At 44.6% G+C, this 22,248-nt stretch overlaps 1 long non-coding RNA gene across 6 annotated transcripts in view; it reads right to left on the bottom strand.

Annotated features, from left to right (window-relative positions):
• The window catches only part of LOC106509271, a 106,295-nt gene extending 95,679 nt beyond the window's left edge, over positions 1-10,616 (bottom strand). The window contains exon 1 of one of the 6 annotated variants that reach the window (XR_002341060.1): positions 10,102-10,616. This is a non-coding gene — a long non-coding RNA (uncharacterized LOC106509271). The remainder of the gene's footprint in view (positions 1-10,101) is intronic. The other 5 variants (XR_002341056.1, XR_002341057.1, XR_002341059.1 and 2 more) reach the window with 5 other exon arrangements.
• Between the last annotated feature and the right edge of the window lie 11,632 nt (positions 10,617-22,248).

Here is a 22,248-nt window from a genome sequence, read left to right as displayed (position 1 = left end):
CATTAAACTTGGAGAACAAGAATGTGTTTGAGTGAGATCCTCTCTGTGAGTGAATGGAAGACTGATGGGCAAGGGAACCAGGAGGCAGGAAGTATCTTAAGGAGGCTGTGCAGAAGTATGCCCACCCCAAAAGTTTACATTCTAATTAGACCTGCGGCAGATTGCTCCTCCATGCCTGGCCCCAAGCACATTACTTATGTAACTGATCATTGCAGGAAGCTATTCTTTGAAATCTAGCTTTTCTCCTTCTCAACTTTTCAAGCTTTATAACTACAGATAAAAGGTTTAAAATGAAGCAAATTAAAAAATTATCTTTGGTAGCACCATGTAGATACAGTGCTTGGTACAGCGGAAAGAGCATATTTTTAAAAAGGAGGGTCAAATCCAAGCTCCACTACTTACGGTGCCTCAGTGCTCCCAGTTGCAAAATGGAAATGACAATAGCAGTGTTGTTATGAAGTCCAGCTTAGATAATGTAACTGGGAGAGGGGTCCTGTATCTAGACAACAATATTTCTGGTCATTTGATGGTAGAAAGAGGGGACAAACCTGACAGCATTTCTTCTCTAAGGCCCCTCTGTGTAAACTTGGGCTTGTCTTTGGGACTGGGTCTCCTTCTGAGCAGAAGGGGACGCTGCAAGGAAAGTGTGGTCCAGCAGTTAAGAGCACTGGCAGCAGAGCCAAATGACCTGGGTGAAGTCCTGCTCTGCTCTTTGCTGCTGTGTGACGTTAGACAAGTTACCCAGGCTTTCTGTGCCTCAGGGTCAAATGGGGATCTAAGTAGATGCTACCTCATATGGATGTTGTAAGGATCACATGAGCTCATGTTTGGACAGCAGTGCCTGGCATCGGGAGGGGTTATGCAAGTCTGCTAAATACACACACACATGTTACAATTTACTCATTCAGAACCAAAGGCAAATGCTGAGTTTAAATGCACATACTTTAGACTGGATAGTCAAATGTTCTGTGTAATAATTACAGGGCTACCTTATTTTGTTTTTAATTTGTACTACTTCTTATAAGGCTCTAATAAAGAGAAGAGAAAGGGGCTGGAATTGCAATGATAGGAGTTTTGAAAGAGGCATCTTCTATCAACAGAGGAATGGATAAAGAAGATGTGATACATATATACAATGGAATATTACTCAGCCATAAAAAGAACGAAATAATGCCATTTGCAGCAACATGGATGTAACTAGAGATCATCATACTAAGAACGTCAGAAAGTGAAAGACAAACATCATATGATATCACTTATAGATGGAATCTTAAAAGAGAATACAGGGGAGTTCCCGTCGTGGCGCAGTGGTTAACGAATCTGACTAGGAACCATGAGGTTGCAGGTTCGGTCCCTGCCCTTGCTCAGTGGGTTAACGATCTGGCGTTGCCGTGAGCTGTGGTGTAGGTTGCAGACGTGGCTCAGATCCTGCGTTGCTGTGGCTCTGGTGTAGGCTGGTGGCTACGGCTCCGATTAGACCCCTAGCCTGGGAACCTCCATATGCCGCAGGAGCGGCCCAAGCAATAGCAAAAAGCCAAAAAAAAAAAAAAAAAAAGAGAATACAAATGAATGTATTTGAAGAACAAAAAGACTCACTGATTTTGAAAAACTTGTGGTTCAAAGGGAACAGGAGGAGGGGGAGGGATAGACCAGGGATGGGGATTTTCATAAGCACACTGAGGTATATGGAATGAATGGCCAGACAAGGACCTGCTGTACAGCACAGGGAAATCTACCCCGTATTCTGTGAAAAGAATCTGAAAAAGAATGGATACGTGTGTATGTATAACTGAATCACTTAGTTGTACAGCAGAAGTTATCACTGCGTTATAAATCGATACTTCAATAAAATTTTAAAAAATGAAAAAAAATAAAATTGTTTTGCTGAAGCCCTTTGGGGAGTTTGGTGTTTTAGGGCATGAGCCAGCTGTTCTCCTTGTATTGGTGCATTATAATAAATGCTGCATTTTCCTTCGCCATAAATAAGTAAATACTGTGGGTCATGTTAGTGGAGGAGTTTCACGGGAAAGGAAAGGATGGTGGGTCCTAGAAGCCATGACAATGGATGTCTAGTTGCAGTGCAGTGTCCTGGGTTTATTCTTAAACTCCAGTCAAAAGTATCCAGCATGGCAACCTTGCAGCCCTGTGTTAACTGTGCCCTGGGACTTCAAGGAGGGTCCTTCATCCACTCTGGTGGATGAGCTTATGTGGCACTGTGCATAGTGGCCCCGGAAGGCTGGTGGCACCATGGAGACATGTCAGCCAATGTGAACAGACTTAAGTTCAGAAAATAGCTCAGAGGGAAAGGTGACAAGCAGCAAATGGGTTTGGGGAACACAAAGCCATCTTTGGGAACTCTCAGAAACGCCTAGGAGATGCCTTGTCTTTCCATCAAGCTCCAGGATGAGGGTTTACATTATTTGGCTATGTAAACATAAAGATTTACTCTAAAATTTTATAAAAGATGCATAGAGCATCTATCCTTAAAGCAGCCAGCACGATGCCTAGCACATCATGGATACTAAGTCATTGACCATTTCCTTTCACTTAGTTTTTCTCTCCTTTGTGGACTAAGGCAGACCAGAATTAGGGTCAAGAGGGTGGCAGCTTCCTCCAGCCCTGCTCCTGGGCCCAGAGCATCCTCCGTGAGTCACTCTCAGCTGCCTGACCTGGCTGGTCCCTGTCACACCCAGGGCTTCACCACCTGGGGACACCTGTTCCCGGACAACCAAGCAGATGCAGGAAAGCAGCATCTTCTGCTGGGTTGCTGAGCCAGACGCTTCCTCCACAAGCCATTTGACAACCCTGACAGCCAATGCAGAGCGGACTTCATCAGGAAGTGTGGAGTGTGAAATTATCTGGGTTTCCAGCCAGCTATCTGGCAGGAACTTGCCTGCCCAGCAGGGTCCAGACTTACCTAAGCCTTTCCTGCAAAAGAAGAAAACAATCTCTTCCCTCTTCTGCTCTCAACAAATGACTCTGAATAATTATTCTGATTCATTTCCTTTGGCTGGCAGGCCTAGCCCTGTCTTCTTCTGACAGGGGTTGACAGCCTGTGAGCCTGTGGCCTCGCTCTCCTGCTTCTTCCAAACACCAGCTCTACCTGTCCTGTTGCTAACAAGTGTCACAATTTGCACTGCCTTTGATAAAGCCTGCAGGTGGGGATCAGATGCAATGTTCAGCTGGCACCAGAGAGTTTGCTGGATCCCGGTTCAGGTTGTGGTGGACCCGGAACTGGGGCCATGTTTCCTCAAGTGTGATACTTTCACGATATTAACACATGATGTGGCTTTCAGTCTTGGGAGGTTTAAACATTTTACTGCCATACGACAATACTGAGACTATAAAGCATCCCTTTAAATTAGGATTTTTACTCAAAACATTTAAGGGAAAAAGGTGATTTGATTTAAAAATTACCAACAACATACCAGGTACTGGCGGAACATGGGTTTGGAGGTAATATAAAGTGATATAAGAATGAATATATTACACAAAGGTAATATAAGAATGAATAAACGTGAGGAAAATTTGACACAGAGAAAGCGGTACTGTGTGCACACAAGGGAAGTATATTCATTTATCCATCCATTTGGTAGCTTTCTGAGCACCCGCGATGCTAGGCTGTTGCAGAGATGGGGAGAGTTGAATTGACTGGTGATTGTACGAGGACACTGACCCATGGCTGGATCATGCTGAGTGTCAGTGAATGGTTTGGGATTGGGTGACTGGTGTTTAGCAATAGCAAGTTGCAGGGCCAGGTGCTTGGTAGATCTGAGAAATATCTGGTATCAGACCTAAAATAGGGTAATGTTAGCGGCTGGTCCATGCAGATCTTGGGCATCTTCAGTTAGATATAAAAAATATGGTTCCTGACGTCCAAACTGAGTCACGAGACCAATCTGGTAGTTGGCCTTTGAGGGACTGATTTACACAAGGGCTGCTTCTACTAAATGAGGGGAGAAGGAAGTTGGTATATGGGTGTCCCCTTCCCCTAACACCAGCATTGACTGGCTCCGACTGTAGGACAGACTGGGTACTACACAACACTGAAGTGTATCGATCTCATCTTAGCCCTTGACCATTGGCATCTGAATTGTGGCAATTTCTGGACAGATGATCTGTGTGTTTAACTTTTTTTTTTTTTTTTGTCTTTTTGCCTTTTCTAGGGCCACTCCTATGGCATATGGACGTTCCCAAGTTAGGGGTTTAATTGGAGCTGTAGCCACTGGCCTACACCAGAGCCAGAGCAACGTGGGATCCAAGCCACATCTGTGACCTACACCACAGCTCACAGCAATTCTGGATCCTTAACCCACTGAGCAAGGCCAGGGATCGAACCCTCAACCTCATGGTTCCTAGTTGGATTCATTAACCACTGCGCCACGACGGGGAACTCCTCTTTAACCATTTTTGATGAGATGGAAGTGAAATGTCTTGGGAGAGGGGCACCATAGGCAAATTCTCAAGAGGATTCACACTGGGCATCTCATTCCTTTTGATTTGGACTTTTCCTACCCTCAGTATTTTTGTATCACAGAAATAAACCTAGACACTTATGGTCAATTAATCTTTGACAAAGGAGGCATGAATATACCACAGAAAAAAGACAGTCTCTTCAGCAAATGGTATTGGGAAAGCTGGACAGCCACATGTAAATGTGTGAACTTAAAATACACCTTTGCATTGTACACAAAGAATACTCATCAGGGCTTAAAGATTTAAAACTAAGACATGATATCATAAAACTCCTAGAAGAGAACATAGTCAAAACATTCTCTGGCATAAATCATACCAATCTTTTCTTTGGTCAGTCTCCCAAGGCAATAGAAATAAAAGCAAAAATAAACAAATGGAGCCTAACCAAATCTACACTCTTTTGCACATCAAAGGAAATGATAAACAAAACAAAAAGATAATTTACAGACTGGGAGAAAATATTTGCAAATGATGCAGCCAATAAGAGCCTAATTTCCAACACATACAAATAGCTCATGTAACTCAACAATAATAAAAACAAACAGCCAAATCAAAAAAATGGACAGAAGACCTCAACAGACCTTTCTCCAAAGAGACATTCAGATGGCCAACAGGTATGTGAAAAGATGGTCAACATTGCTAATTATGAGAGCAATGCAAATCAAAACTGCAGTAAGGTATCACCTCACACCAGTCAGAATAGCCATCATTAAAAAGTTCACAAATAACGAATGCTGGAGAAGATGTGGAGAAAAGGAAACCCTCTTACACTGTTGGTGGGAATGTAAATTGGTGCAGCCACCATGACAAATACTATGGAGGTTCCTTCAAAAACAAACAAAAAAACTACCGTGTGATTCAACAATCCCATACCTGGGCACATATGTGGACAAAACTCTACTTGGGGAAGTTATGTGCACCCCAATGTTCACAGCAGCACTATTTATAATTGCCAAGTCATGGAACTAAACTAAATGTCCATTATTGACAGATGAACAGATAAAGAACAGATAAAGAAGATGAAGAATACACACACAGATGAAGAATATTACTCAGCCATTAAAAAGAATGAAATAATACCATTTGCAGCAACATAGATGGATGTAGAGATTATCGCACAAAGTGAAGCAAGGTGGAAAACGAAAGACAAATATATGGTCACTTATATGTGGAATCAAAAAAATGATACAAATGAACTTATTTACAAAATGGAAACAGACCCACAGACATAGAAAACAAATTTATGGTTACCAGAGAAGAAAGGAGGGGAGGGATAAATTAAGAATTTGGGATTAGTAGATTCAAACTACTATGTCTAAAATAGATAACCAACAAGGTCCTACTGTATAGCATAGGAAACTACTTATTACTACTAATTACTGTCTTGTAATAAAGTATAACGGAAAAGAAAAAAATATTCTTGGCTCATTTTCTGCTCATAGCAATGCCTCTTTAGCATTGGTTATTAGGAAGTGGGTAAATAACAATCTAATTTCTCCACCAGAGAAATAGGCAAAAATGTCAGGCAGACAGATCAAAATATCACCCTTATGATACAAGAGATGAATGAAATGAATTGGGTCTTTTGTAAAGTCATCTTGCTAATTAACCCTGAGTAAGACCTGCTCGTTTATCCTAATACTGGCCCAAATTCTTACATGTCTCCCCCTGTAGGGGTAGTCCCTTTGCAACATGGCAGAGAGAAGGTGAGAAAAGGTACACAGATGTAGGTAGGCCAACATAATATAGAGGAGATTGGAAAGGTCTGAAATTCCATAACAGATCATTATGCCTCCTCTGGGAAAAAAAGCCAGTAATGTTACTCAAATATCCCTGTCAAATGATCTACAGATTCAAAATTTCAATGGCATTTTTCTCATAAATAAACATATAATCCTAAAATGTGCATGAAATCACAGAAGATCCTGAAGAGCCAAAGGAATCTTGAGAGGAAAGAACAAAGCTGGAGTCTTTACATATTCTAATTTCAAATTATATGACAAAGCTGTAGTATTCAAAACAGTATGGTGTTCATTAAAATACACTTTGATCCATGGATTAGAATATACAGGCCAGAAATAAAACCATGCATACATATGTTGTCAATTAATTTATGACAAGGCACCAAGAATATGAAGTGGGGAAAGGATAGCCTCTTCAAAAAAAACCTTATTGGGGAAACTGGACAGCCACACACAAAAGAATGAAACTAGATCCCTATCTTACGCTAAACACAAAGATCAACTCAAAATGGATGAAAGACTTGAATGTAAAACCAGGAAATGACAGAGAGAACAAACTTGTGGTTGCCAAGGGCAGGGGGTGGGATTGATGGGAAGTTTGGGCTTAGTAGATGCAAAGTATTCCATTTAGAATGGATAAGCAATGAAGTCCTACTGTACAGCACAGGAAACCATATCCAATCTCCTGGGATAGAACATGATGGAAGATAATATGAGAAAAAGAATGCATATACCTGTACGGCTGGGTCATTATGCTGTCCAAAAGAAATCTGCATAACACTGTAAATCAGCTATACTTTAATTATAAAAAGCAGTAATAATATAAAAAATTTAAAAAATAAAACCAAAAACCATAAACATCTGCAAGAAAGCATAAGGGATAAGCTTCTTAACACTGGTCTTGGCAATGAGATTTTTGGGTTTGACCCCAAAAGCAAAGGCAACAAAAGTGAAAATAAACAAGTGGGACATCAGGTTATTCTTATTTTTTTTTATAATTAGCACTTTTAATACAAAGCAGCAGCAACATTTAGACTTCAGAACTCTATCTTGACCTTCATTTGGCAGGCGGCCACTTACAGGACATCAAGACTAGCATGAGAGAAAAAGAGTGGAGAAACAGGGAGAGCACAGCCCTTTCCCCTGGATGTTTATAAGCGACTTTGCTAGAGATGTAGACAAGCACAATATTTGTAACCAGAGTCATATGTCAAAATACCTTCTTTGATTAATTCCTTTTATTTATTGGCCACACCCATAGCATGTGGAAGTTCCCAGATCCCAGGGATCGAACCCAATCCTCAGCTGCGACCTGCACCACAGTCGTGGCAATGCCAGATCCTTAACCCACTGCAGGGGAACTTCCAATTAATTCCTTTCTCTTCCTCCCCCCTCCCTTTTTTCACAAGGGCAAAGTATTGAGCAGAAGAGAGATGTGCCTTATAATGTTAATAAGTTTCTGAATGGTGGAAGGATGTCCTATACTTCCGCTTCGAGTGTGTGTGGTGGGGAGTGGAAACCTAGGGCCCCCAGGGATGTCCTCCCTGCCCATCCAATTTTCCAGGGTCTTCCTTCTATGGGGATGGGAGAGAGAACAGTAGGGCAGATCGGAGCCCAGGAGCCTGGCTCTACCCAGGCAAATCTGAAGCTCCATCCCCTAAATAACAAGGGATTACACGCAGCTGTCTTTCTAAGAGAATGAGCGTGGAAGATTCAGCTGGAGGATTTCTAGGAGTTGGTGGGAGAGGGAGGAGGGCAGCCAGCGCGGGCTGTCAAAATGTACAAGATGCAGAGATTGATTCCTCTTCTGTGGCTGCATCCTCTGCTAAGCCACATGTGACTCAGAGGAGTCTATGGGCAGCTTCAGTGCCATGCAGGCAATTTAAAACTTTCCAAGATGATCCTTCAATACCTGTTTTAGGCTCAGAGGGAAAACAAAACAAAACGGGCTCACAGACAATTCTAGGGGAGGGTCAGGAAAGTGAAAAGCTTATGCCCATGCTTTCTTCAAATGAGAAAGAAGAAAGGACCTAAAATTTCTTCCCGTTTCACTAAGCCAAGTTCTTTTATCCGTGTCTCTGCTTACTCTCTTTTTCTATGCTAACTCCCAACATCACCTCCCTGTCTTCCTTTGGTCTTTTTATTTGGTTTTGGGTTCTTTTTTTTTTTTTTCCCCTCCTTGAGTTTTTCACATTTTAAACAACTGTTAAAACAAAAGTTGGTGAAACAGCCAAATATGGTTTTAAAGCCTAACCTCTGAGCTTCTAACAGCATTAGCATGGTATCTCTCCCCAGAGAGACAGTCATTTTGAGAAAATGGCTCGAGCTGGCAGCAAACTCAATAAATTCCATGCTGCCTGAGCTGTGCGCGACCTCACAAATCCAAAGATGGCCTTTCTTTGTCCCTTTCCATTACGAGAGGTTAGCAGTTCTCCCCAGAGCCCAAGGTAGTGGAATTCAAGATTGAATCAAGTTCAACATTAGTTGGAGGAACCTAGCGTTAGCAGTCCTTGCAGAATAGTACAACAAAAATCACGTGGACTTTTATCAGACAGTAATCTCAAAGTTTTGTTTTCTTCCCCTTCTTTTCAGGACAAAGTCTGTTTGAGGGGGAGCATCCTTGATGAAAGATATTACTGTGAATAAACTATCCCTGGTGACTGGGGGGGGGGGGGAGTTTGACCCTAACTGCTGCTCTAAGCTTCCAATTACCTGCTTCACAGGCTGGTCAGTCTGGCAGGCATGGGGTCTGAGTTCTGCTAGCTTGAAAGACAGACTTCAGCATCAAGAAGAGCAGAAGGCCATTTCTGACAAGGGTTTAAAGCCTTCCTAACTGAAGAAGGAATCCTAAGGAGTGCTATCCAATTGGGTTTAGAGAAAGACACTGGATTTGGAATCAGGAAGATATGGAAGATCTAGGGTTCCTTTCCAAAGATGTCATACTTTGGTTGACCCATTACTCAATGCTTCTGGCTGCCCACTCCGCAGAGCACTCTGCTAACTCCGAGAAGGAGATGGCACAGTATGGAGAAGAGTTTCTCAGTGTTAGCACGCACCCAGTTCTCCTGGGGAGGTTGTTAATAATGCTGATTGCCACATGTGTCAGAGATATTTTAATGCAGAAAATCTGGGGTGAGGTCCTATCAATTACAGTCACCTCAGGTGACCCTTGTAAAGGTAGCTCTTTGCCAACGTTATGAGAGACACCGGCTTTAGTGATGAAAGCGCAATCTTTGGATCTTATGGACACAGCTTAATATCTTTACATCACTCCTTTAACCAGAATCATGAAAATTTAAAACTATACAAAAGCAAGGATAAGAGGGAAGTTTATAGCTATAAATGTTTACTTAAAAAGAAGAAAAGAATTGGGAGAGAGGTCAGGATGGCGTCAGAGCAACCCCGAGCTCTCCTCCTCTCAGGAGCACACCAAAACCACAGCAATGTGTACAACAGCCATCCATGGAAAAGACTGGAACACTCCCTGCCTCGCCACCAGAAATGATCTTCTACAACAAAATACATAAAGAAGGAACCAAAGGGAGACGCTTAAGAGGGGCAGACTCAGACTCGCGATATAATCAAATCTCATAGCTTCCAGGTGGGAGACCCACACCCTGGAGACTAATTACACTGCAAAGTTCCCAACAGGAATGAGAGCTCTGAGCCCCACATCAGGTTCCCCAGCCCAGAGAGGGGTGTGGGGGGTCCTGCACTGGGAGGACGAACCCCCAGAGCACTTGGATTTGGAGAGCAGGGGGGCTGAGCTGCAGAAGCCCCACAGGATGGGGAGAAACAGAGACGTCACTCTGTAAGGGCACACAAACACTCATGCCCAACCAGGTCCAAGGGAGAAAGCAGTAATTTAATAGGCCAGGCCTACCTGCTGCTCTTGGAGAGTCTCCTGGAGAAGCAGGGTGTGGCTGCGGCTCAGCCTGGGAACGTCAACACAAGCTGGGGAACATTCAGCCCCAGGAACACTGCTGCTATGTGGGCTGGTAGTTTGCTTCTTCAGCCCCAAAACCTAGCACCCGCCATCAGCCTGCAGGCACCAGTAATGGGAAGCCTTAGGCCAACAACTAACTGGGCGGGGACACAGCCCCGCCTATCAGCAGACAGGCTGCCTAAAGACTAAAGAGCCCACAGCTGTCTCTGAACATGGCCCAGCCCACCTGAGGACCAAGGCCAGCTCCACCCACCAGTGGGCAGACACGGGCCCTCTTGCCAGGAAGCCTGCACTCGCCTCTAGACCAGCCTCGCCCACCAGGGAGAAGAAACAGAAGCAGGAAAACAATGACCACCCCCTAATGCAGGTCTGGCCCTGCCCACGAGCAGGCCAAGGCGAGCTTCCAGACACCCTGCACCCCACACCCAACTGCATCAGGAACACCCTCACTACCACCACCAGGGGTCAGAAATGAGCTCAGGGATCCCGGGGTCCTGCAATCAGATTCCAGGAACCAGCTCTGCTGGCCAGTCCTCCCGCTCTAACTGCAAGATCTGGCTTCACCTGCTAGTGGGTGGGCCGCAGGCAAGGAGCCCGACTCCACCCACCCGTGAGCCAGTGGGGCCTCCTGGGATTCCACCCTCAGGATCGTTAACAGGCCCATCGCCTCACATGGTGACGGTTTTCTTCTCTTTCTCTCGCTCTCTTTGTCTATGTCCTTATATTGTTGGTGCAGAGAGAACCCTCAAGGTCAACCCTCTCAGCACACCTCAAGCACACAGTACAGTGTGAACTGTAGTCCATGCTGTACATTAGGTCTTAACAAGCTATTCATCCCGAGGAACTGAAACTGTGTATCCTGGGACACCTTCCCTCCTCTGTGCACATTTGAATGAAGGAAGAGAGAGGCATGACAGAGTGAAAAGAGCTGTTTCAGCAAGTCCTGTGGAAATCAAGAGTTAGCCAGTATGTACTGAGGAAATTTTATTTTATTATTTTATGTCTTTTTAGGGCCACACCTGCGACATATGGACGTTCCTAGGCTAGGGGTCAAATTAGAGTTGCAGTTGCTGGTCTACACCACAGCCACAGCAACATGGGGTCCAAGCTGCAACTGTGACCTATACACCATAGCTCACAGCAACACTGGATCCTTAACCCACTGAGGGAGGGCAGGGATTGAACCCGTGTCTTCATGAATACTAGTCCGGTTGGTTACTGCTGAACCACAATGGGAACACCTATCTAAGGAAATTTTAATTCAAAAAGATGCATGCACACCCTTCCCCCTGCTCCCCCCCCCCCTTTCAGATCCTGATCTTGGAGAGTCCAAAGCATTAGGAGGAAGGGGGAATGAGGCATGAAGGAGAAACAAAGCCTCCACTCTATGGGACTTCAAGGATTCTCCAAGAAATAAAACTCAAAAGCCTGTGGCTGGAGTTCCCGTCGTGGCGCAGTGGTTAACGAATCCGACTAGGAACCATGAGGTTGCGGGTTCGGTCCCTGCCCTTGCTCAGTGGGTTAACGATCCGGCGTTGCCGTGAGCTGTGGTGTAGGTTGCAGACGCGGCTCGGATCCTGCGTTGCTGTGGCTCTGGCGTAGGCCGGTGGCTACAGCTCCGATTCAACCCCTGGCCCCTGGCCTGGGAACCTCCATATGCCGCGGGAGCGGCCCAAGAAATAGCAACAACAACAACAACAACAACAAAAAGACAAAAGACAAAAAAAAAAAAAAAAAAAAAAAAAAAAAAAGCCTGTGGCTGAGATGAGACTTGCCAGACCCTTATCAGCCCACCTGTCTCGCTGTAATTGTTACAATGTTCCCAAGGACCCCCACCCCAGCAACTTGGCCTGCTCTTCCCTGCCCCCTACTAGGAAATGTATGTAGCCCACTCCTTAGTCCACCCCTATGGGGGCAACATATGCGCCCAACCAACCAGCAAGAGTATCAGAAGACTCCTCCTTCCCCAACCCGTCAGCAGGTCAACAAGTGTATGGCATGACCACTCCCCGCACTCCTTTGTCTCTGGGCTATAAAAACAGACACGACCATGTGGCCAGAGACAGCTCTCCCTAATTATCAGGAAGTTGACCCACTGTGTTAACAGGGCCTCTTGCCTCAATAAACTTGTGTTTTCTACATCTTGGTTTAAATACAGAAAATTCTTTTTCCGCCCACATGCAGAGACCACAACACACTCCCCAGTGTGCAGGCAGGTCTGGGCTGGTGGAGACACCAAATGCTTTGAATTGGGTAGAAGAATATTGCCAGGGGAGGAGCGGGGAGGGAGTGGGATGGATGGGGGTGGGGTGGGTTGATGGACGCAAACTGCAACATTTTGAATGGCTGGGCAATGGGGTCCTACTGTATAGCACAGGGAACAGTGTGTGATTGGGACACTTTGCTGTACAACAGAATAGAAGCAACACTGTAAACCAACTAGGCTTTAATTAAAAAAAAATTAAAAAAAGAATAATGTTTCAAACTGGGCTACCTGGACTGGACATTTTAAAATCAGGAAGTGTCTGGGAAGCTGTGAGATCTGCCCTAAAGGAGCAAGAAAGGAAAGAGCAACAGCACTTTTTGGAAGACTGATGGGCAAAAAAATAGGATTATTTTATCTTGTAAGCAGCCACATACAGGGAGTTCCATAAACGATGAGAGTTTTGCACTAGGGACAGAACCCATGTTACACGAGAGAATTGTGGAGACGAAGGGACTCATTTGCCTGGCCTACATTTTTTCCTCTATATTCTCAGCTTTTCTACCTCATTGATGTGCTGTTGAAACTGACAGCACTAACGGCCTGAACCTAGCCGGAACACAGATTGGAACTTGAACCCACGTTTTTAAATTAGAATTACTCACCCTGAGTCTGGACTCACGGAGGTTCAGGTTCTTTATGCCTCTGCACAGAAGGAATTCAACGAGAGACAAAGTGATAGGCACGAAATAAATTTATTAAGATAGGACACTTCTGAGGGATGCAGGCGGGCAGGCAAGGAAGCTCTGCCCCCGGGGAGGATCCGGTGCTTTACCGTCTTATCATCCAAGGGGAATGGGGGGTTGGAAAAGACCACCTCTTCCTTTCTGGGAGTAGTAGCTCCTCCTTCGCATCCGGTAAGGTGTGTATTCAAATCACGGAAGGGAGGTCCTCAAACTCCAGCCCTTGGTCTGAATCTGAATGCAGGCTTCATTCCATCCCCCACCCAAGGACCTGAGGCAATTCTCGAACTTCCACTAGGTAAGCAAGACTGCCTCGTGCCGATGGCTTTCTGGAACTTACGGTGATCTCCCAGCATCCCCCAGGTTTCCCTCTTTATCTGTGATCCCCTACTGGGATTTCCACAAGCACCTGTGCCTACTCCAGCCCTATCATTGTGAGAAATAAACTAAATAAATATGAATGTGCTTGCAATTATTTAATTATAAAATAGTTTAAACCTACACAGAGAAGCAGCAAAAGCAGGGCTCCGAGGGAAGTTTATAGCTGTAAATGTTTATATTAAGAAATAATAAAGAATGGGGAGAGCAGCCAAGATGTAAGAACAACCCCGAGCCCCCCTCCTCTCAGGAGCACACCAAAACCACAGCAATCTGCCTAACAGCCATCCATGAAAAAGACTGGAAACCGCCCCCCCAACCAGAAATATCTTCTACAACTAAATACATAAAGAAGGAACCACAGGGAGACGCGTTAAGGGGGGCAAACTCGTGATATAATCAAATCCCATAGCCTCCAGGTGGGAGACCCACACACTGGAGATTAATTATATTGCCAAGTTCTCAATAGGAATGAGAGCTCTGAGCCCCACATCAGGTTCCCCAGCCTGGAGAGGGGCGTGGGGGGTCCTGCACTGGGAAGACAAGCCCCCAGAGCACTTGGCTTTGGAGAGCAGGGAGGCTCAGGGGCAGGAACCCCACAGGACCTGAGGAAACAGAGACTTTAGTCCTAAAGGGCACAGAAAAACTCACGCCCAACCAGGTCCAAGGGCAAAAGCAGTAATTTAATAGGCCAGGCCTACCTGCTGCTCTTGGAGAGTCTCCTGGAGAAGTAGGGGGGTCACTGCTGCTCATCCTGGGGACAGAGACACATATTGGAGAATATTTGACCCTGCGAGCTGCTGTAGCAGCCAATTTCTTGCTTCCTTTAGTCCAAAACCTAGCACCAGCCAATAGCCTGCAGGAACCAGCGTTTGAAGCCCCAGGTCAAACAACAAACTGGCTGGGGACATAGCCCAACCTATCAGCAGACAGGCTGCCTAAAGACTAAAGAGCCCACTGCTACCTCTGAACACACCCCCTAGACTCGAACAACCCACCTGAGGGCCAAGACCCAGCTCCACCCACAAGTGGCCTTGCATGGGCCTCTCCCACCATGAAGCCTATCCTAGCCTGCAGACCAGCCTTACCCACTAGGCAGTGGATGCAAGAACCAGATGCAAGAAAATTATGATGGATCCTGCAATGAGGACAGACCTTACCCTGGAACCAGCTGGGCCCTGGCCCTGCCCACTAGGAGGCCAAGACCACCTTCCAGGCACTGCAGCCTCCATACCCAACTGTATCAGGAACTAGGTCCTGTCACCCACATTCCACTACCAGCTTCTTTGTGACCAGGCCCTCGTATACATCAGCCACAGGGTCTATACAAGGCAGGGCCTGGCAACCAACCAGTGTAGGGGCCAACCTATAAAAGAACTATCTCAAATCAACAGCCTAACTTTGTATCTTAACAAGGTAGCAAAAGGACAAACTAAACCCAAATGTAGCAGAAGGAAGGAAATAAAAAAGATTAGTGATGAGATCAGTGAAATCAAGAATAGAAAACAATTTAAAAAAATCAAACTAAGAATCGGTTTTTTGAAGAGATTAACAAAATTGACAAATCCTTAGCTAGATTAACTCAGAAAAAAAAAAAACCTCAAATAATAAAGCCAGAAATAAAAGAGAGCATTACAACCTAGGCCACAGAATAAAAAGGATTATAAGAATACTATGAATATCTGTATGCCAATAAATTGAATAGCCTAGATAAAAATGGATACATTCCTGAAAACACACAACATACCAAGACTAAATAATGAAGAAAGAGAAAATCTGAACAGACTAATATCTGGTAAGGAGACTGAATCCGTAATCACAACACCTCCCCCCGCTTCTGCAAAATGACCAGTGTCGTTATAAGACATTAGGACATAGACACATACTAGGGATCACCTTGTGAAGATATGGGATGGGTTCCCATGTGGCTCAGTGGGTTGTGAACCTGACTCATATCCATGAGGATTTGAGTTCAATCCCTGGCCTCACTCAGTGGGTAAAGCATTGCCACCAGCTGTGGTGTAGGTCTCAGATGCGGTTTGGATCTTGTGTTGCTGTGGCTGTGGCTCCGTTTCAACCCCTAGCCTAGGAACTTTCATTTGCTGTGGCTGTGGCCCTAAAAAGAAAAGAAAAGAAAAAAAGATCTAGGGAGAAGGTGGCCACCCTGTAAGCCAAGAACAGAGGTCTCAGAGGAAACCACCCTGACGACACCTGGATCTTGTACTTCCAGTTTCCAAAAGTGTGAGAAAACAAACCTTCATTGTTTAAGCCACAAAGTCCATGGTACTTTGTATTTTAAGGCAGCCCTAGAAACCTAAAACAACACCCATGGGTGTCACCTCCCGCATATGTGGGTATCGGTGGAAGGAGGCTCAGAGCACGGGGAGAGCCCAGGGGCCCTTGAGAATTAGAAATGCTCCTTCCATCTGCCTGCAGCCTGCGGGGCCAGGCCAGGTGAGCCAGCATGCGTGTGTGCCAGCCCTGACCTCTTCTCAGTGGCAACAGGGGGTGAAGCTTGGGTGGGGTGAGGCTCGAGGCAAGGTCTGTGAGTGTCACGAGTGCTGGGAACAGAGCCGCAGGGTGTCCCTCAGCAGGCAGGCCAAGCTCCGGAAGGGGAAGACCAAGTTCAACAAAGACCAAAACCTCCCGTCGGAGTTTCCAAGTGTGCGGTTCCAGCTGGTGACCTTCCTGGAAGGTCAGCAGTTACATGCAACAGAAAGCCACCCCTGAACTGGTGCAAGGAGGCTGAGTGACTGGGTTCCACTGGGGGCTTGTAATTTTTCAGGGACTGGGACAATTGTAGAATAAATTCATTTTCACCACTGGGTGTCATCCTTGTGCCACCTGGGCTCCCATCTTCACTGTGCAGATTCAGCAGGGGGACAAAGAGGATCGGATCAAAGGCCTGGAGGGGTTGACAGTCAGGGACCCCTTCATCAAGGACCAAGGCTGAGAATGATTTAAAGGGACAGTGACACACCACTATATATAAAATAAACAGCAAGGACTTACGGTATCGCACAAGATATATTAAATTATCTTGTAAAAAACCTATAATGAAAAAGAATCTGAAAAATATATACATGTATAATTGAATCGCCTTTTGCTGTGCACCTGAAACTAACACAATATTGTCAATCGGCTATACTTCCATTTTTAATTTTTATTTATTTATTTATTTTAGGGCTGCACCTGTGGCATATGGAGGTTCACAGGTTAAGGGTCGAATGAGAGCTGCAGCTACTGGCCTAAGGCACAGCTACAGCAACGCAGGATCCAAGCTGCATCTGCGACCTACACCACAGCTCACAGCAACTCCAGATCATTTACCCACTGAGCGAGGCCAGGGATCGAACCCAAATCCTCATGGATACTAGTCAGATTCGTTTCTGGTAAGCCATGACAGGAACTCCAATACTTCCATTTTAAAATGTTATTTTTCTTTTTATAGCCGTACCATGGCATATGGAAGTTCCCTGGCCAGGGGTCGAATCACAGCTGCAGCTGCAGGCCTACACCACAGCCACAGCAATGCCAGATCTGAGCTGTGTCTGTGACCTACCCCACAGCTCACGGCAATGCCGGATCCTTAACTCACTGAGTGAGGCCAGGATCGAACTCGAATCCTCATGGATACTAGTTGGCTTAGTTTCTGCTGAGCCATAACGGAATTCCCTGTCTCTCTATGTCCTTTGTGTGTGGTGAAACCCTTAAGACCTATCCTTTTAGCAAATTTCAAGCATGCACTACAGTTCTGACCCTAGTCTCCAGGCTGCACATTAGATTCCCAGAAGTTACGCATCCTGAAGAACTGAAACTTCACACCCTGTGACCACTCTGTGTGCATTTGAGAAAGAAATCAAGCCAAGGCAGAGTGAAGAGAGTAGTCAAATAGCCTGTACTGTTACAATCCGGCCTAGAAAGAACTATGACTTTTCAGAGGGTCCTGTGGAAATTGAGAGTTAGCCAATGTTCTTAAAAACTTAAACACAAGACGTGACACCATCAACGCCCTAGAAGAGAACTTAGGCCGAACACAGTCTGACATAAACCGTACAAATATTTTCTTAGGTCAGTCTCTCAAGGCCATAGACATAAAAACAAAAATGAACAAGTGGGACGTAATCAAACTTACAAGCTTTTGCACAGCAACGGAAACCATTAAAAGAAAAAAAAGGAAAAGACAACCCATGGAATGGGAACAAAGAGCTGCAAACAATGCAACCGGCTGTTACATTTGCTGAGGCAGGAACGCACACACAGTCAAGTCAGTAAAGCAAGAGAGACTTATTAAGGGATCTGAAACAGATGGGCTGAGCTTGAGATGGCATCAGCATTGATTCTGAGGAGGTCTTCTGCTTATAAAGGACTGGTGGTGGGAGAAAGGTGGCAGGAACCATGCAGGGGAGGGGTGACAAAGGCGCACATCTTTCCATGTCTCATGTCTGCATAAGTGTTGCAAGCCCCCTGCCAAGGGCAGGGATTGACATAAGCAGGCAGGCATGGCATCAACCCTTGGTCAGCAACTTTCCATAGGACCTTGTCCTGTGTTGCTTAACCTGAACAGTCACATATGCCATCTCCTTAAGAGCCTATCATCGACAAGGGCTTAATCTCCAAAAGATACAAACAACAGTAGAAAAGCAAACAAACCCAATCGAATGATGGGCAGAAGACCTAAATAAACACTTCTCCAAAGAAGGCATACAGACGGCCAATAGACGCATGAAAAAAGCTCAACATCACTAATTATGAGAGAGATGCAAATCAAAACTACAATGAAGTACCACCTCACACCTGTCAGAATGGCCATCACTAACAAGTCTGCAAATAACAAATGCTAGAGAGGGTGTGGAGGAAATGGAGCCCTCCTGCACTGTTGGTGGGAACGTAAGTTGGTACAACCACTGTGGAGAACAGTACGGCAGTTCCTTAGAAAACTTAAGATGGACCCACCATTATGATCCAGCAATCCCACTCCTGGGCATATATCTGGACAAAACTTTCATTCATAAAGACAATAAAAAGAAAAATAAACCAATAGGCCCTAATTAAACTCAAAAGATCTTGCCCAGAAAAGGAAGCCATTTTAAAAAATAGGAGAAAATCTTTGCAAATGATTCAACTGACAAAGGCCTAATCTCCAGAATATACAAACAGCTCAACTCAACAACAAAAAAACAAACAACCCAATCAAAGGATGGGCAGAAGACCTAAAAAACACTTCTCCAAAGAAGGCATATAGATGGCCAGTAGCCATCACCCAGTTTCATTGCCATTAAAGCACAGAAAATCTCTTTTTATTCATTTATATATTTACCATCTATCTTCTTCCATTGAAGTATAGGCTTCAAAAGAACAGGCCTTTTACAAATTAGTAAGATATAATTCACTTATAAAATTTTGAAAATATAAATTTAATGGTATATATTAAATAATAGTGATTATATCTCAAGAATTATGGGGTGATTTTCACACTCAATTTGTTTTGTTTGAACTTACAAGAGGTGTACAATACTTTTAAAATCAATGAAAACAAGAAGGATATTTAAAAATTTTTTAAAAGAATAGATCTTTCCTATTTTGCTCAATTCTGTGTGCTTAGCATCTAGACCTGTGCCTGGCACATAACAGTTCCTCAATTTTTTTTTTTAAATGAAAACTTTCTCATAAAACTAGGAAGTGGAGTTTCCGTTGTGGCTCAGCAGAAACAAATCTGACTAGTACCCATGAGAATTCGGGTTCCATCGCTGGCCTGATTCAGTGAGTCGGGGATCCGGCATTGCCATGAGCTTTGGTCTAGTTGGCAGACATGGCTCAGATCCTGAGTTGCTGTGGCGTCATAGGCTGGCAACTGTAGCTCCGATTCAACCTGGGAACCTCCATATGCTACACCAGCAGTCCTAAAAAGCAAAAAAAAACAAAAAACAAAAACAAAACAAAACAAAAAACAACCTAGGAATTTATAAGTGGCATGTTTGAGCATTACCAAGAATAAAAGGGCCTGAAGATTAACCAGTCATAGACAGAAGCTTGGAAGGGGTGGTATTTGAACTAGATCTTAAGAAATGAGTGTTGTCTTGATTGGACATAATGGGGAAAGTTGACGGTGGGGGGGCGGGGAGTGACCTGTAGATACTGTTGTGACAATAATCTACCAAGACCGGTAGAGCTCTTCCCCGCCCCCAGTATTTTCCTCATGCTTGTCCATGCATTCTCAGTTAGTTACTCATTCATTTCACAGACATGTCTGGAGCACTTGCTATATTCCATCACTGTGCTAGAAATGAAGACTGCAAAGATAGCAAAGACTGCTTACAACCCCCTCTGTTACTTTCAGCCAGTGGAGAGTGGACCAAGAGACTTCCAACAGAACCTGATAATTTCTATAATCAGGGCTATAAAAATACAGGACTAGGGGCCTAAACAACGTGCAGCGGGGACACAGCTGAGAAGAGGTCACCTCTGCTTCATGGTGTTCCAGGAGCATCCTCATAGAGCTGGGTCTCATAGGAAGATGCAAAATGAACCTTCTTTGAAAAGGGATTCAAGGATGTTCCCTGAAAAGAACATTGCATGTTCAAAGGCATGGAGAAGGGAAAGTGTTTGAAGGTTGGAAGGGGCGAGACTGGTTCACGGGGCCCTTGAACTGAGGATAATGTCCAGCATTGCACAGCGTGGTTTGGGCTGAGGCTAAGACATGTGCAAAGGCAACTCATGAGAGCTGTGCCACACCAAGGAACTTGGGCTTTATCTTTCAGACAACTGAGAATACTCACCTGCTAAGAGTCACAGGGACATCTGGGTTTTAGAAAGACTGTCCAGGCAGAGAGATCTTGGGCTGGCTGATGGATTGGAAAGGGGGAAGTCGGGGCTGAGCTGGTGGGGGACTGTCAAGATGATCTCAGAAACAATAAGGACCTAACTAGGGTGCTGGCAGTATATATGGACAGGACCCACTAGCTACAAGACACTTCTGGGGTAACAGCACTTGACCTTGAGGATTAATTGGGCCCCAGGAATTGGAGAAAGTGGAGGATTGAAGATATCTTAATAATTCCTAGCTTGGGAGGCTGATGAGTCCATTAATCCAGATATTTCCAAGCAAGAAATCTTATATTAGTGAAATGCAAAGTTAGAATCTTCTCTAATGGGTTCAGTGGTCTTCTGAACTACAGTTCTCTAATCCCTACATAAGCCATTATATGGCTCTCTTGTGCTTCTGAAATACTAAGGATAATGACTATTATTATATTAATTTTAGTATTATAAAAAAAAAACAGCTCTTTCTCTGGCAGTGAAATGAGTTACTTTCCTAGAATTCACTATCATTTCCTATTAGTTTTCAGCTCTCTCCAACCTCCCAATTTCAGTATTTTTTCCCTCTCTCCAAATAACATTGGTTTTTTTCTGCCCTAAGGGCTTTTAATCTGATTTCTCAAAAATAATGTGTCTATTTTCCCATTAGTTCATTTATTTTTTTTCCATTCAATCATGCACCTTATAATATGAAAAATCTCCTGCCAAACCTGGAGGACACACAGAATAAGATGATCCTTCACACTCCAGGACATGGAGTCTACATGCAAAACACATATATAAACATTGAAACACACAGTTAAGTAGTTTAGGGAAGAGGACATGGGGGGGGGAGAAATATGTAGTTGATTTTACCAGGGAAGGGCAGGGGTTGGTGGTCAGGCAGGGTGGGTGGATAAAGCATCCTGGGGAGAAGGAGGAGCATAGACCAAGTCACAGAAACCCCAAATGCTTGGGATGCTGGGGGAAATATGTGGATCTCGCCTTAGCATGCATTTCATCACCTCTGCTTGCTTCTCCAGCTTCATCTGTACTACTCTCCCTCGTCATAATCAACCTCTCCATACACCAGTTAAAAGCATGGACAGGAGTTCCTGTCCTGGCTCAGCATTAAGAAACCCGAGTAGTATCCATGAGGATGCGGGTTTGATCCTCTGCCCTTGCTCAGTGGGCTAAGGATCCAGCGTTGCTGTGAGCTGTGCTGTAGGTCGCAGAGTCTCAGATGTGTGGCTGCGGCTGTGGCTGTGGTGAAGGATGGAAGCTGCAGATCCAATTCCACCCCTAGTCTGGGAACCTTCATATGCGGCTATGAAGAAAAAAAGCATGGACAGCCATGGAAGCCTTCCTAACTATAGCCAAAAAATACAGATATTAGTGGCATACCTGGGAATTGATTGATGAGCGATGGAGAGGAGTCGGAGTCGTGCTCGACAGTTGCCCTTTAGAACACTGAGTGGCGCTGTCCACTCACCAAGGGGAAAAGACTCATTTTTGAAAGCATTTTCGGCAATCATTTTCCTGGGAGATGAGACTCTAATTATCCCGCTTGAGGAACATATAAGGCAATTGAGCAGCCCTCTCTAAAAGGAGACTAGATTGAATTGGGACAAATAAAAACATAAAAAGAAAAATTTATGCTTCTCAGCAGTGCCGCTGGGTTAATCCTTTACATTAGGTCAGGTCACTCCTCTGTTCAAAACCCTCCGGTGGATCCCCATTTATTCATGGGTAAAAACCTAAGTCCTGATAGTGCCTGGCAAGACCCAACAGGATCTGACGCTTCTCCTCTTTCCCCCACCCCACCCCCACCCCAGCTTGCTTTGACATAGATGTTAATTATCCAGTATGTATAGTGTGTGAAATTCATTTGAACTCTCCACTTGCTATTTGCCTATTTTTTTCTTATGTTGGTTACAATTCAAAAATACAAAGAATAAGAAC

Source organism: Sus scrofa, unplaced genomic scaffold, assembly GCF_000003025.6.
Source record: "Sus scrofa isolate TJ Tabasco breed Duroc unplaced genomic scaffold, Sscrofa11.1 Contig1878, whole genome shotgun sequence".
Classification (NCBI taxonomy): domain Eukaryota; kingdom Metazoa; phylum Chordata; class Mammalia; order Artiodactyla; family Suidae; genus Sus; species Sus scrofa.
This window is presented reverse-complemented; position numbering and strand designations above follow the sequence as displayed.